At 42.0% G+C, this 14,299-nt stretch overlaps 1 protein-coding gene and 7 non-coding genes across 8 annotated transcripts in view; 5 read left to right on the top strand and 3 right to left on the bottom strand.

Annotated features, from left to right (window-relative positions):
* The window catches only part of LOC137491295 (uncharacterized), a 331,835-nt gene that overhangs the window by 218,093 nt on the left and 99,443 nt on the right, over positions 1-14,299 (top strand). The window lies entirely within an intron of this gene.
* On the top strand, positions 2,142-2,214 carry trnav-aac (transfer RNA valine (anticodon AAC)). Its single transcript has one exon. It is a non-coding gene; the product is annotated as a tRNA-Val (tRNA).
* On the top strand, positions 2,319-2,391 carry trnav-cac (transfer RNA valine (anticodon CAC)). The gene has a single exon. It is a non-coding gene; the product is annotated as a tRNA-Val (tRNA).
* On the bottom strand, positions 3,432-3,514 carry trnal-cag (transfer RNA leucine (anticodon CAG)). Its single transcript has one exon. It is a non-coding gene; the product is annotated as a tRNA-Leu (tRNA).
* On the top strand, positions 4,816-4,888 carry trnav-aac (transfer RNA valine (anticodon AAC)). The gene has a single exon. It is a non-coding gene; the product is annotated as a tRNA-Val (tRNA).
* On the top strand, positions 4,993-5,065 carry trnav-cac (transfer RNA valine (anticodon CAC)). Its single transcript has one exon. It is a non-coding gene; the product is annotated as a tRNA-Val (tRNA).
* Positions 5,780-5,862, bottom strand: trnal-cag (transfer RNA leucine (anticodon CAG)). Its single transcript has one exon. It is a non-coding gene; the product is annotated as a tRNA-Leu (tRNA).
* On the bottom strand, positions 7,696-7,859 carry LOC137494466 (U1 spliceosomal RNA). The gene has a single exon (XR_011014424.1). It is a non-coding gene; the product is annotated as a U1 spliceosomal RNA (small nuclear RNA).

Here is a 14,299-nt window from a genome sequence, read left to right as displayed (position 1 = left end):
CCCAGCCTTGAGCAGTTTGAGTGCTTCTGGAAACTTCATGCTTTAGACTGGGTGTATATTACATGCTTAATATTCAATTTTTAGACTGTGTGTGTGTGTGTGTGTGTAGGCCTATTATTATTTAAAATAAAATTTTAAAATAAAATTGATTATATTATGTACAAAATATTATTCTTTATAATTATATCCAGTTCCCCTAAAACTTTGCTTAAATACCATATACATTTATTAAATAAATAAAACCAAAAAGTAAATAACTGTTTGGTCTGACAAGTTTGCAGGACATATCAAATTTCAGCACAACACTAACTAGTCTCACTCACACACACACACACACTTGTACACACTCTCACTAACACACTCACTCTTGTACATGCTCTCTCTCACACACTTACATTCTATCTCAATTCAATTCAGAAATACTTTTTTAGCATGACTGTAAATGATACAATGTTGCCAACACAAACACATCGACATCTCACAGACACATGTACAAGCTCTCATTCACAAAGATAAGCCCTCCCTCTCACACACACACTTCTACATGCTTTCTCATAAACATGTACTGGCTCTCTCTCTTACACACACTACTACATGCTGTCTTTCACTCACACACACACACACACAAACAAATGTGCATTTGATACTTATATAATTTTACGTGCTCATTAGGCTTACGATAGGTGGTTGCATTGTAATTATTTGGTCATAAAGGTATTAATTGTTTTAAATAGTTTTTCAGCTAATAATGTTTGTGATGTCATACATGCTACAAAAGGCTTTTAAAGCTGACAAGACGTGGAGCAACCATGACCAGAGCGTTCCAGAGAGAAGGTGTCTCTCAAAATGCAGTGGCCCAGCTGGCTGCAATTGCAGAGCTGTACTTTGCGAACAGGGAGCAATTTAACAGAATCAGCTTCACACCAGGAAAATGAACAGAGTTCGCTCAAAAGTGTAGAGACCTCATTTTTGGAGATTTTTGCATAAAGGTTGTATCAATGAAAAGAAAGGGTTCTTTTGTATGTTTCTTTGTTCAATAATGCTCCGGTTTACTGTTGGTAAAATGTAGAAGCAAAAACCTACAGCACAATAAGCTTAGCTTATAATTCCAAAAAAATAATAATATTGAAATCACATGCAAAAACCTTTAAATTCCGACTAAATTCATTAATTTTCTTTTCAGCTTAGTCCCTTTATTAGTCTGGAGTTGCTACAATGGAATAACCCAAGAGCTTATCCAGCACCATCCATGTTTTACACAACAGATGCCCTTCCAGCTGCAATGCATCACTGGGAAACATCCAAACACACACACATATATATATTTGAGCCTACTCAATTTACCTGTACCAAATGTCTTTGGATTTGTGGAGGAAACCAGAGCACCCAGAGGACACCCACACAAACACAGGGAGAACATGCAAACTCCACACAGAAATGCCACCTGACCTAGCTGAGGCTCGAACCAACAAATTTCTTACTGTGAGGCGAACGTTCTACCCTCAGCGCCACCACATTGCCGGCAATTTAATTGTTATTCTAAAATTAGTTTTTTTTTTCAGCCTACTGTTTGAAAGATAATGAAAAAATATTTGCCACAAAAATAGTTAAATTGCAGAGCTAAGACTTAAAATATATATACATTTTAGGAAAAAATGTGTATGGTGGCTGCATGGTGGTGCAGTGGGTAGCATGTTCGCCTTACAGCAAGAAGGTCACTAGTTCGAGCCTAAGCTGGGTCAGTCGGTGTTTCTGTGTGGAGTTTGCATGTTCTCCCCATGTTCGTGTGGGTTTCCTCTGGGTGCTCTGGTTTCCCTGACAAATCCAAAAACATGTGATCAAGACGGCAGAAGGGCCACAGCACTTTAGAGTCATGCACACCAATCAGGTAAAAACCTGTCAACTATGCATGAGCTCAGAAAATGTGATGAAGGAACGCCCAGAATTCAGGTGCTTCAAATGTGATGAAAGGGGACATTTCGCAAGGACCTGTACAGCTGTGTCGGGCCCGGATTGTAAATTGGCCCTAATACCTGCAGGGAGCTTGTCACGCCGAGTTGGCTTTGTCCGCTCGATTGACCAACGCGTACGCCTTGTTTTATCCTTGCAGGCCTAACTTCGCTGGTGCAAGCACTTGTGGGGTTTCTGTAGTGTAGTGGTCATCACGTTCGCCTAACACGCGAAAGGTCCTCGGTTCGAAACCGAGTAGAAACAGTGCTCTTCTTTTGGCGAGAAAATAAAAGCATCCACTGCCGCACAAGCAATGATCATCGACAGGCACCCAATCAAAAAGGGTTATCAGCTCAATTTGCCTGAAGGTTTCCGTAGTGTAGTGGTTAACACGTTTGCCTCACACGCGAAAGGTCCCCAGTTCGAAACTGGGCGAAAACAACCTCTGGCTTTTATGACAATTGTCAAATCAGGCTTCTGTTGAGTACTGACGTTCACTGAAAACATTCTTTCTGCAGAGCGGTGTGAGGCTAGAAGTTTGAATTCAGCTCAGTGTTTACCGCCCCTCGCGGTGTCGCAAACTTGCGTAGAATCTGATTTCTTTTAGCTTTGTGTTGTGCATGAGCAGGTGGCCAGTGCATTTGCTGGCCCTTCACGGTGCAGACCGTACAAGACAGCTCTATAAAAAAAGACTATAAATACTTGAAGCAGCACTGGCCTATTGGTTTCCGTAGTGTAGTGTTTATCATGTTTGCATTACACGCTAAAGGTCTCCTGTTCGAAACTGGGCGACATACAATAGTGGAGGTATTCAACAAGACGAGGCAATGCATACGAAAAAGGGCTATTTATTCCAAGTAATTTGTTTGTGCTCAGAGAATTTAGTGCTGGAGTAGGAGTTTCGTTTTCTTTAGAGAGAGGGATATTCACCGGGGTTCGGGTGTACTCTGAAGAGATGGGTGTTAGCTGTCGTTTGAAGGACACCGGTGTATCCGTAATCCGAGTGGGAATGGGAAGGTGATTCCACCAGCGTAGAACATTGAATGAAAACATTGTGGAAAGTGACTTTCCGTCTCTCTGCGCTGGCACCACAAGACAGTGCTCTCACCCTAACCGGAGGCTCCTGTGGTTATCACGATGGCTTTACAAGCGGAGGGTCTCCTGTTAGCAACTGGGCGGAAACAGTCAGATTTGCTTTTACGCACATTCTCAATTGGCTCTCTGCTCACTGGATGATCCACGATACAAGGGCATGGATCTGTCAAATGTCATGACTTGACGTTGTACGAGGATTTGACGAAAAAAATGCCCTGCAAACCTTAAAAAGCAACACCATCCCAGGACAATTCTTTTGATCCCCTTTCAGTGCACTTGCATTAAAGCCCGCGTGATGCGGCACTTTGTCAGTGTTACTGTATCATTCGGACATGGGGGCAGAGAGTTAAAGAATTCAGCCTGAGCGCACTGCCGCAGGCTCGGTTTGTCAGAAGTGGGATTCGAACCCACGCCTCCAGGGGAGACTGCGACCTGAACGCAGCGCCTTAGACCGCTCGGCCATCCTGACATGCAAGCTTGGCAGGAGCTGTCTCCTGGGAGCCACACCGCAGTACCGTGACATGGAATCTGGTGCTTCACAGCTTGCCCAGCTCCGGCTGTCCAGCTCATTGGCGCTGCAGGCAGCTAATCTGTGCTCGCCTCCTGGGGCTGCGCCTAGTTTCAATAGCCAACACTTGACAGCTGTCATTGCTTACGGCCACACCACCCTGAGGGGGCTATAGAGCAAACAGGAAGTGAGTTGGCAGCAGTAAGGAGAGAAAGGCTCTCCCCATTTTGTTTGTCTACCTTTTTGTTTATTGACCTTGAGTGTTTTTGTTTGTTTGTTTTCTTTTTGTCTTTAAAAACCACCTAACAGCAGCATTTTGCTGACTGAAGGGTGGTTATGTAGTGTGTTTTATTTTTAATCATGGACAGATTCCCCGGCAACGACATGGAAATGGAGGGACTTGCAAGAAAGGATAAAGAAAATGGGCTGGATAATAGACGGAGAGGTAAAGAAAATGGACTTGACAACAGACAAAGAGATAAATAAAATGAAGAGCCCGGCCAACGAAGAGGTGAGAAAGGTAAGGATAAGCAAGAGGTACAAAGAAGAGTATGCACAAAGGAAGCAACAGTAACTGTAGAAGTAGAAAATGTAAAAGATGCAAGAAGATTTGATATAACCAAAGCAGTCACGGAGCTGATTGGAGAAGGAAGAATGCTGGCGGTGAGACCCAAACAAACAAAGGGAGTATGAAGTAACAATGGAGACTGAAGATGACACCGAAATTTTAATAGACAATGGATTGACAATTAAAGGAGTGAAATCTGAAGTACGGAGGTTACAAAACAGAGACTATGTTGTTTCGTTCAAGCATCTGCCTGTTTACCTAGCAAATGAAGAAATTTTAAGCAAGCTAGAGAGATGGGGAGTTTTCCCCATATCTAAAATTAAAAGAAGATTGTATCCTGGCACAAACATAGAAGATGGAACAAGGTTTGTAAAAAACAGATTTCCGGAAGAGATGGTCTCCTTACCATACAGTACCAAAATCGAGACGGCGGAAGCGCCACAGCACTTTAGAGTCATGCACACCAATCAGGTAAAAACCTGTCGACTATGCATGAGCTCAGAAAATGTGATGAAGGAACGCCCAGAATTCAGGTGCTTCAAATGTGACGAAAGGGGACATTTCGCAAGGACCTGTACAGCTGTGTCGGGCCCGGATTGTAAATTGGCCCTAATACCTGCAGGGAGCTTGTCACGCCGAGTTGGCTTTGTCCGCTCGATTGATCAATGCGTACGCCTTGTTTTTTTTTTTTTGGGTTTCTGTAGTGTAGTGGTCATCACGTTTGCCTAACACGCGAAAGGTCCTCGGTTCGAAACCGAGCAGAAACAGTGCTCTTCTTTTGGCAAGAAAGTAATGGCATCCACTGCCGCACCAGCAATGATCGTCGACAGGCACCCAATCAAAAAGGGTTATCAGCTCGATCTGCCTGAAGGTTTCTGTAGTGTAGTGGTTATCACGTTCGCCTCACACGCGAAAGGTCCCCAGTTCGGAACTGGGCGGAAACAATCTCTGGCTTTTATGACAAAGCGACATACAATAGTGGAGGTATTCAACAAGACGAGGCAATGCATACGAAAAAGGGCTATTTATTCCAAGTAATTTGTTTGTGCTCAGAGAATTTAGTGCTGCAGTAGGAGTTTCGTTTTCTTTAGAGAGAGGGATATTCACCGGGGTTCGGGTGTACTCTGAAGAGATGGGTGTTAGCTGTCGTTTGAAGGACACCAGTGTATCCGTAATCCGAGTGGGAATGGGAAGGTGATTCCACCAGCGTAGAACATTGAATGAAAACATTGTGGAAAGTGACTTTCCGTCTCTCTGCGCTGGCACCACAAGACAGTGCTCTCACCCTAACCGGAGGCTCCTGTGGTTATCACGATGGCTTTACAAGCAGAGGGTCTCCTGTTAGCAACTGGGCGGAAACATTCTGATTTGCTTTTATGCACATTCTCAATTGGCTCTCTGCTCACTGGATGATCCACGATACAAGGGCATGGATCTGTCAAATGTCATGACTTGACGTTGTACGAGGATTTGATGAAAAAATTGCCCTGCAAACCTTAAAAAGCAACACCATCCCAGGACAATTCTTTTGATCCCCTTTCAGTGCACTTGCATTAAAGCCCGCGTGATGCGGCACTTTGTCAGTGTTACTGTATCATTCGGACATGGGGGCAGAGAGTTAAAGAATTCAGCCTGAGCGCACTGCCGCAGGCTCGGTTTGTCAGAAGTGGGATTCGAACCCACGCCTCCAGGGGAGACTGCGACCTGAACGCAGCGCCTTAGACCGCTCGGCCATCCTGACATGCAAGCTTGGCAGGAGCTGTCTCCTGGGAGCCACACCGCAGTACCGTGACATGGAATCTGGTGCTTCACAGCTTGCCCAGCTCCGGCTGTCCAGCTCATTGGCGCTGCAGGCAGCTAATCTGTGCTCGCCTCCTGGGGCTGCGCCTAGTTTCAATAGCCAACACTTGACAGCTGTCATTGCTTACGGCCACACCACCCTGAGGGGGCTATAGAGCAAACAGGAAGTGAGTTGGCAGCAGTAAGGAGAGAAAGGCTCTCCCCATTTCGTTTGTCTACCTTTTTGTTTATTGACCTTGAGTGTTTTTGTTTGTTTGTTTTCTTTTTGTCTTTAAAAACCACCTAACAGCAGCATTTTGCTGACTGAAGGGTGGTTATGTAGTGTGTTTTATTTTTAATCATGGACAGATTCCCCGGCAACGACATGGAGATGGAGGGACTTGCAAGAAAGGATAAAGAAAATGGGCTGGATAATAGACGGAGAGGTAAAGAAAATGGACTTGACAACAGACAAAGAGATAAATAAAATGAAGAGCCCGGCCAACGAAGAGGTGAGAAAGGTAAGGATAAGCAAGAGGTACAAAGAAGAGTATGCACAAAGGAAGCAACAGTAACTGTAGAAGTAGAAAATGTAAAAGATGCAAGAAGATTTGATATAACCAAAGCAGTCACGGAGCTGATTGGAGAAGGAAGAATGCTGGCGGTGAGACCCAAACAAACAAAGGGAGTATGAAGTAACAATGGAGACTGAAGATGACACTGAAATTTTAATAGACAATGGATTGACAATTAAAGGAGTGAAATCTGAAGTACGGAGGTTACAAAACAGAGACTATGTTGTTTCGTTCAAGCATCTGCCTGTTTACCTAGCAAATGAAGAAATTTTAAGCAAGCTAGAGAGATGGGGAGTTTTCCCCATATCTAAAATAAAAGAAGATTGTATCCTGGCACAAACATAGAAGATGGAACAAGGTTTGTAAAAAACAGATTTCCGGAAGAGATGGTCTCCTTACCATACAGTACCAAAATCGAGACGGCGGAAGCGCCACAGCACTTTAGAGTCATGCACACCAATCAGGTAAAAACCTGTCGACTATGCATGAGCTCAGAAAATGTGATGAAGGAACGCCCAGAATTCAGGTGCTTCAAATGTGACGAAAGGGGACATTTCGCAAGGACCTGTACAGCTGTGTCGGGCCCGGATTGTAAATTGGCCCTAATACCTGCAGGGAGCTTGTCACGCTGAGTTGGCTTTGTCCGCTCGATTGACCAACGCGTACGCCTTGTTTTATCCTTGTTTTATCCTTGTTTTATGGCTCTCTGCTCACTGGATGACCCATGATACTAGGGCGTGGATCTGTCAAATGTCATGACTTGACGTTGTACGAGGATTTGACGAAAAAATTCCCTGCAAACCTTAAACGACAGACGTCTGCAAAAGATTGCAGTTCTTGAAACAAAGTTACCTCTGATCCGAGCAGAAGCGTTCGCTTACTCAATGGCAGAAAAAATGATGACCTTTCACACGGTCTACATTCGTTCTGTCAGTAACAGCGGCCGGCCGGCAAATAAAATAAAATAAAATAAAATAAAAGCCACCGGGGGGCTCTCTTTGCGTGTTCCTTCACCTGGTCAAACCGCTTTGAGGGGGGACCTTTCGAGTAGTTTTCGGCGTCAGAACAGACTCTTCTAGCGACGGGTGGGCAGGCCTTCCACAGGCGCGCGCGGCTCTACTGAAGCAAAGGAGGCTTGGCAAAGGACGAGGAAGAGAGGGAAGCGCCGCTCCAGCCGGGTCCGACGCTACTGCCTGAACTCTGTCTTGAACCACTGTACTCTGGGGAGAGCGCAAACGCAGTCCCCCACTACCAGAAATTATGACGTCGAGATTCCAACATTTGGGGAATTCGCAGGGGTCAGCGTGGCCGGAGTGCAATGGCCAAGCCTCACCCTGGGTGAACCACCTTCTTGATCATGGTATCTCCCCTGCCAGGTAGGTATGAGTTGCCGGGTGGCGCAAATGGCAGCCGCCGTTTCTATCGGCCGTACTCCAGGGCGGTGATGCCCAGCAACCGAGCATGGGGAATGGGCCAGCAACCCCTGTTCCCTGACGGCGCTGTACTTGCAGCAGACGTGCCTGTGCCTGCAAACCACTCGCTAGTAACTGTGGCAACGCATGAAGAGTTTGAGCTTCCTCCAGATGCTTGCTTTGTGTTTTGTCATCAGTTGGGGCTGCCAACACATGGATTCCACTGGACGCACTCGATCTGGGGATAACAGACCCTCTATGGGGGGAGGGGAGGGGATCCTCTCGTTCTTTCTTTTCCTCCATCTGTTTTCTTTCTCTACAGATGTCGTTTTTCTCTGCTTAGTTTCTGATTTGGTCTATTTGGACATGTCGACCTCCTGCTTTGCTGCGGTTCGGACCGCCTTTGCCTAGAGCTCCGTGCTTTGCACTCTTGCCTTGTATATTTTGTGTCCTGTTTTCTTACGTCAGCCTATCAGCACAGTGCTCAAACGACATAGCTTGAAGAACACGACGGGATCTACAAACGTTCCGCAAAAGAACTTAACTGACGAAAGCGGAAGCGCTAACGAAACAACCTCTCGCTGCAAGCACCTTACATTCCTGGGACGGGAAACCACCGACGGCTGGCTGCGAAATTGCCTCTGGTTCAGATTGGTTTAGAACCGTCCCTCTGCCTAAAACGCCACAGACGTCTGCAAAAGATTGCAGTTCTTGAAACAAAGTTACCTCTGATCCGAGCAGAAACATTCGCTTACTTAATGGCAGATAAAATGATGACCTTTCACACGGTCTGCATTCGTTCCGTCAGTAACAGCGGCAGGCCGGCAAATAAAACTCTGACATTCCACAGGGCACACTCGCTTGGCGGATGAAAGCCACCGGGGGCTCTCTTTGCGTGTTCCTTCACCTGGTCAAACCGCTTTGAGGGGGGACCTTTCGAGTAGTTTTCGGCATCAGAACAGACTTTTCTAGCGGCGGGTGGGCAGGCCTTGCACAGGCGCGCGCAGCTCTACTGGAGCAAAAGAGGCTAAGCAAAGGACGAGGAAGAGAGGGAAGCGCCGCTCCAGCCGGGTCCGACACTACCGCCTGAACTCTGTCTTGAACCACTGTGCTCAGGGGAGAGCGCGAACGCAGTCCCCCACTACCAGAAATTATGCAGTCGAGATTCCCACATTTGGGGAATTCGCAGACATCTGCCCAGGGAACGTGCAATGGTAACTGTAGACTGTAGACTCTCGTCCAACGAGAAGCCGCGATTGTCTACAGTTTGCTTAGATCCTGGGCTAATCGGAGGGATGCATTGTCTAAAGTTTAAAATCAGGGCCAATCAGCGCTGAGGATTTTCCAAAGTTTCTCCTGCTCTGAATGCTCAATTTATCGGGTCAGAAAGTACATCTGCTGTCGAGATAAATTTGTATGTTAAAGTGATTTTGTGTGGAAAGTTATTTTTATACTGTTATATTGATGAACAGTGTGTTTTGTTCACGACATGTTTGAAATATCTCACTTTTTGAGCAGTATTCGTGAGGCTGCGCCTTCAGAAAGTACACCTGTCGTAGAGATTTCGTGTGGTAAGTTATTTGTATACTGTTATATTGATGCACAGTATGTTCTGGTTACATCACGTTCGAAGTTTTTCACTCTTTGTGCAGCATTTTGTCTTTGTTCGTGAGGCTGCGCTGTCAGCAAGTACACCTGTCATAGTGATTTAGAGTGGTAGGTTATTTTTTATCCTGTTCTGATAAACAGTATGTTTTGCTCACATCACATTTAAAATATTTCACTGTGTGTGCAGTATTTTGTCTGTGTGCCTGACACTGCGCTGTCAGACGTTCATCCATTACAGAGATTTTGTGCGGTAAGTTATTTTTATTGTTACAATAATGCTAAGGTCACATCATGTTTGAAATATCTCATTCTTTGTGCAGTGTTTGGTCTGTGCTGGTGACTCTGTGTCGTAGGAAAGTTCACCTGTCCTAGAGATTTCGTGTTGTAGGTTATTTTTATACTGTGATATTACTTACATGTATATATGGCTGCACAAAACCTGAAAAAGTTTAGCTTATGTATTATTTTCAACGCTCGTGTCGGTTTGATAGCTCCATATACATAGTAAACAGTTGTTTCATTAAAATATAGCAACAAACATGCTAATAAATAAATATCCCTTCATATACAGCAATATATGTGACCATGACAATTATTATCATTAGTTGTTACTATGAGAAGTAAAGAACATTTTAAGATCTTAGCTGGGACAAAACATATGATCCATACCTGTACACAGTAAAATCATCAGAGTAAAATTTACTCAGTTCAGAGAACATTTGGTCCCTCTCTAAATTGAGCAAAATTTACTCAGCAGCAGAGTAAAGTTAATGAGCCGATGATGAGTTTAATTAAGTGATGATTGAGGACTGATGATGAACACCTGCTGTTAATATGCAGAAACAGAAGAGAAGCAGCAGCAGCTACGCTCATTGCTTACCTGATTGACTTTTTTGACCTGATTGAGGGGGCGTGGCCGAGAGCCGTGGGAACGGAGTAAGGCCACCGCGTAAGTGGATACACCTGCGGTGCGCACCTGCCTCGGATCCCACGGAAGGAGCTCTGGACCATAAAAGGAGGAACTATGGCAGAGGAAGCCGAGAGAGGACCGGGCCCGGACATATTTTACTTTTGCTTTCAGTTTGACGGCAGTCTTCGTGAGGAGCTGCCGTCCGTTCGTTTTGGTTTAGACACGGAGACTGCCGTCCCTGTTATTAATAAATATTTTAAAACTGCGTCGGTTCTCCGCCTCCTTCTTCCTGGCGGCTATAGGGCCATGAACTTTATTACAGTGGTGCCGAAGCCCGGGAGAAGGAGGGACGCGTTGTCCAGATGCCCTTGCCGCTGAGAGAGGGGCGAGTGTTTGGGAGTTAACCCGGGTGGGGAAGAAACCTGTTCGTCTGCCCAGAGTGCCGGGGCGGCCTGAGGCTGGCGAGGAAAGGATCTGCCTGCTGCCGTCTCCCAGCATGGGGAGGAGCAGGAGACGCAGGGCTCACCACCGAAGGGGAAAGTGCTGAAGGGAGCCATCCAACAGAACCCGGGGGAGTCACCGCGATCTACCATGATGCCAGAGCCTGCATCCATCCACGGAGGCGGAGCAGGAGACCAGAGATGCCGCCAGCCAGCCAGGAGAACCGCCGCCGGACGCCAGAAGACGGACGGGTGGATAGATTCCTCCACAGGGCTCCCAGCACGTCATCGCATCTTTCAGCTGGTGGAGGACCGAGTGGCAGCGTGTCTGGAGAACCGAACCCCAATTTTTTTTTTCATTTTCCTCTCTCCCCTTTCCTGGTGTACTCTGTCTTTCCTTTTTTTTCATCTCCTGTTCTCTCGGCCTATCTCATATAGGTCTCGCAGGGGCTGTGGTGCCAACCCCCCCATTGTCTCCGTGAGGAGCTGCCGTCCCTGTTATTAATAAATATTTTTAAACTACGTCGGTTCTCCGCCTCCTTCTTCCAGGCGGCCAAAGGGCCGTGAACTTTATTACAGAGACTTATATTGAAGTCCAGTGTTGTAATGAGAAACTAAATCATTTGGTGATGAAAGGTTAGTAATTTCAGGAAGAGAGTTAATACTAGCAAAAAAAGGATTCTAAATTAATATGTTTTATGTTACGGAAGGAAATAGTACGGAGAGATTTGGTGGAAGAAAGAGAGAGTGCAAAATTAAATGAGAGAAGAAAATTATCTGTTATAGGGAGTTCCTCAGCAGAGAGGTCAATGGGTGAAACACCAGAGCAGCAGATGAGGTCGAGGGTGTGTCCTTTAGAGTGTGTGGGAACATTGACATGCTGTTGAAGTCCAAAGCTCTCAAGACAGGATATAAAATCTCTTGTAAGGGAGTTATTAAAATTATCCACATGAATATTAAAATCTCCTAAAACTATAATATTAGGTGAGAGGGTGGTAATATGTGTTAAAAAGCAGCAAAGTCATTTAGAAATTCATTATTTAGTTTGGGTGGACGATAAATTATGGCAACATATGTAGGTGTGGATCCAGAAAGTTTTGAAATCATAAATTCGAATGAAGGAATAATGTGAAAATGTTTTTAAAGGAAAATGGGAAAGATTTTCAAGAATGTGTTCTCAAAAATTTCTACATTTGTTTCAGAAACAAAGTGCATAAAAGACCAGTTTCAGAACAATTTTGGAAAAAAAAATCTTTGTGGAAATAGACGAAGAGGGAATCTGGAAGAATTTAAAATGGAAATATTTAAACGCAAAAATTGAAACGTTGGATTATTTTATCAGACATAATGTTATTTTCACTGAAACAAAACTGGCACAAATTGGAAGCAGTGAGAATGCATTATGCAAAATATGTGGACTGGAAAATGAAGGTATTATGCATTTGTTTTTAAAATGTGTTGAATTAAATACATTTATGGCAAAGTAATAAGAAAGTATTAAACAAATGATGCCAAGTAAAACAGAGCAGATTGAGGAGGAGACAGAATGGTATAAAATATTTTTATTTGGTTTTAATTAGGGATGCACCGATATGGATTTTTTGACCGATACCGATTACCGATAATTCTTCAGACTTGGAGGCCGATAGCCGATATGTATAGGCCGATAATTATATATATTTTAAATTGTTATATTTTTATACAGCAAACTTCATAAAAGATTGAACTGCTCTTATGAACTGAATAGTCTATACTTAAAGCAAAAAAGCTATGATTTCGAAATTGCAAGGTGATTATAGACCTATATTCACCATTTCACATAAATCTGCATGCAAAACATTATTTCCTTTTTATTTAGCAAATGAACATGCACATTGATTGTTGCATAAAAATAATAGTTTAAATAACAAAATTATATTTATTTAACAAGCAAGTTAAATATACTTAAATATATAAATATACAAATCCATTTTAAATGAATTGAGTAACATATAATAATAAGTATTATTTTTTAATAAATGTATTACATTATATTCAAATATAATTCTATGTTTATTTGCAACATAACTAAATATAGCTTTTTTGAATTGCATGTCAGTTAGATAAAATGTTTTTATAATCAGGACTTATATTTTACACCTTTTAAGAAATAAAATATTTTAATAGTTCAATAATAAACATACTGAAATATTGACTTTTAAATGTTTTAGAATTTTGTCAATTATATTGACCGTAATGTTCAGGTAACTTATTTATTAATATTAAATAACACATAATAAAATATTTAAACAACTGATTAAACTAAATATAGTACCTAAAATATTAGGTTGTAGGATATAAGAAATATTACATTAAAATACTTTCAAATTTAAATTTCAGGCATTGATATTTAAATAGGTTTGTCAATTTTTAAAAGTTTGATAAATTATTTCAAAATTCAATTAAATATATTTTAAAATATTTCATTTACATCAATGTTTACAGTTGTATTTACATATACACATATTATTTTTAGGTGTTACTGCATTTACATTGAATATTTACCTAAATTTAATGTACAATATAATTTTATACCATTTTATTTTTACTGTTAGCTAAACTAGAGTTTATAACTTGTTTATAAATAATATACAGAACCCTAATATTACAATCCTTTAAATTACACAATGATAACATTAAAACAACCACATGAATGTGTGTACGCAGTGTATTTTTGGAAGTTACCTCTTAAGTTAACTCTTGTTTGCAATAAATGAATAGAAAAAAATGATAAAAAGTGTAATATAAATATTGTGTAAAGTTATTCGAGTCACAACAGATAACTCACTCTTGGGACACTATAGCTACTAAACAAATATCTTTAAAAAAAGCTGAAATGTACACAGAGATTAGAAATAAAATAGAATAATGTTTATTTACACAAAATATATAACCATTTATACTTTTAACATATTAGGGCAGTACAATATAGCGTAAAAATTATTTTATTATCACAACAATTTATGCAATATTTTTAAAAAAATCACAAACGTATGATAAATTATTATATAAACTACCTTCCCAGTAGTTGCTGCTCGGCTATTTGCTAGAGCAGCTCAAAGCATAACCCAGAGCTGTAAATAAACACTAATAGCAGAAGTTAAGAAGAAAAAAGAAAATGACAACAGCCAACAAGAGTCAAAATATCTTGCTTATTTGTTTTAAAAACTAAATGTTTGCACCTTTACAGTGTTTTTAGACTTAATTTTTAGAATTAGTTATTTGCATCTGAACAATTTCTTTTAACTGTTTAATTTTATTAAGTAAAAGATTTAATAACACAGATAAAAAATGCATTTTTGTAGGGAAATGTTATTTTAGAAATAATCGCGTTTTTCTATGCTATCATAAAGCCCTAAAACATATACATGTATATATCTATTTTTTGTCAAACAAAATAAACATTTACAACAAA

The sequence above is a fragment of the Danio rerio genome, chromosome 4 (genome assembly GCF_049306965.1).
Source record: "Danio rerio strain Tuebingen ecotype United States chromosome 4, GRCz12tu, whole genome shotgun sequence".
In the NCBI taxonomy this organism is placed as follows: domain Eukaryota; kingdom Metazoa; phylum Chordata; class Actinopteri; order Cypriniformes; family Danionidae; genus Danio; species Danio rerio.
Note: the sequence above shows the minus strand (reverse complement) of the source record. Positions and strands in the feature narration are given on the sequence as shown.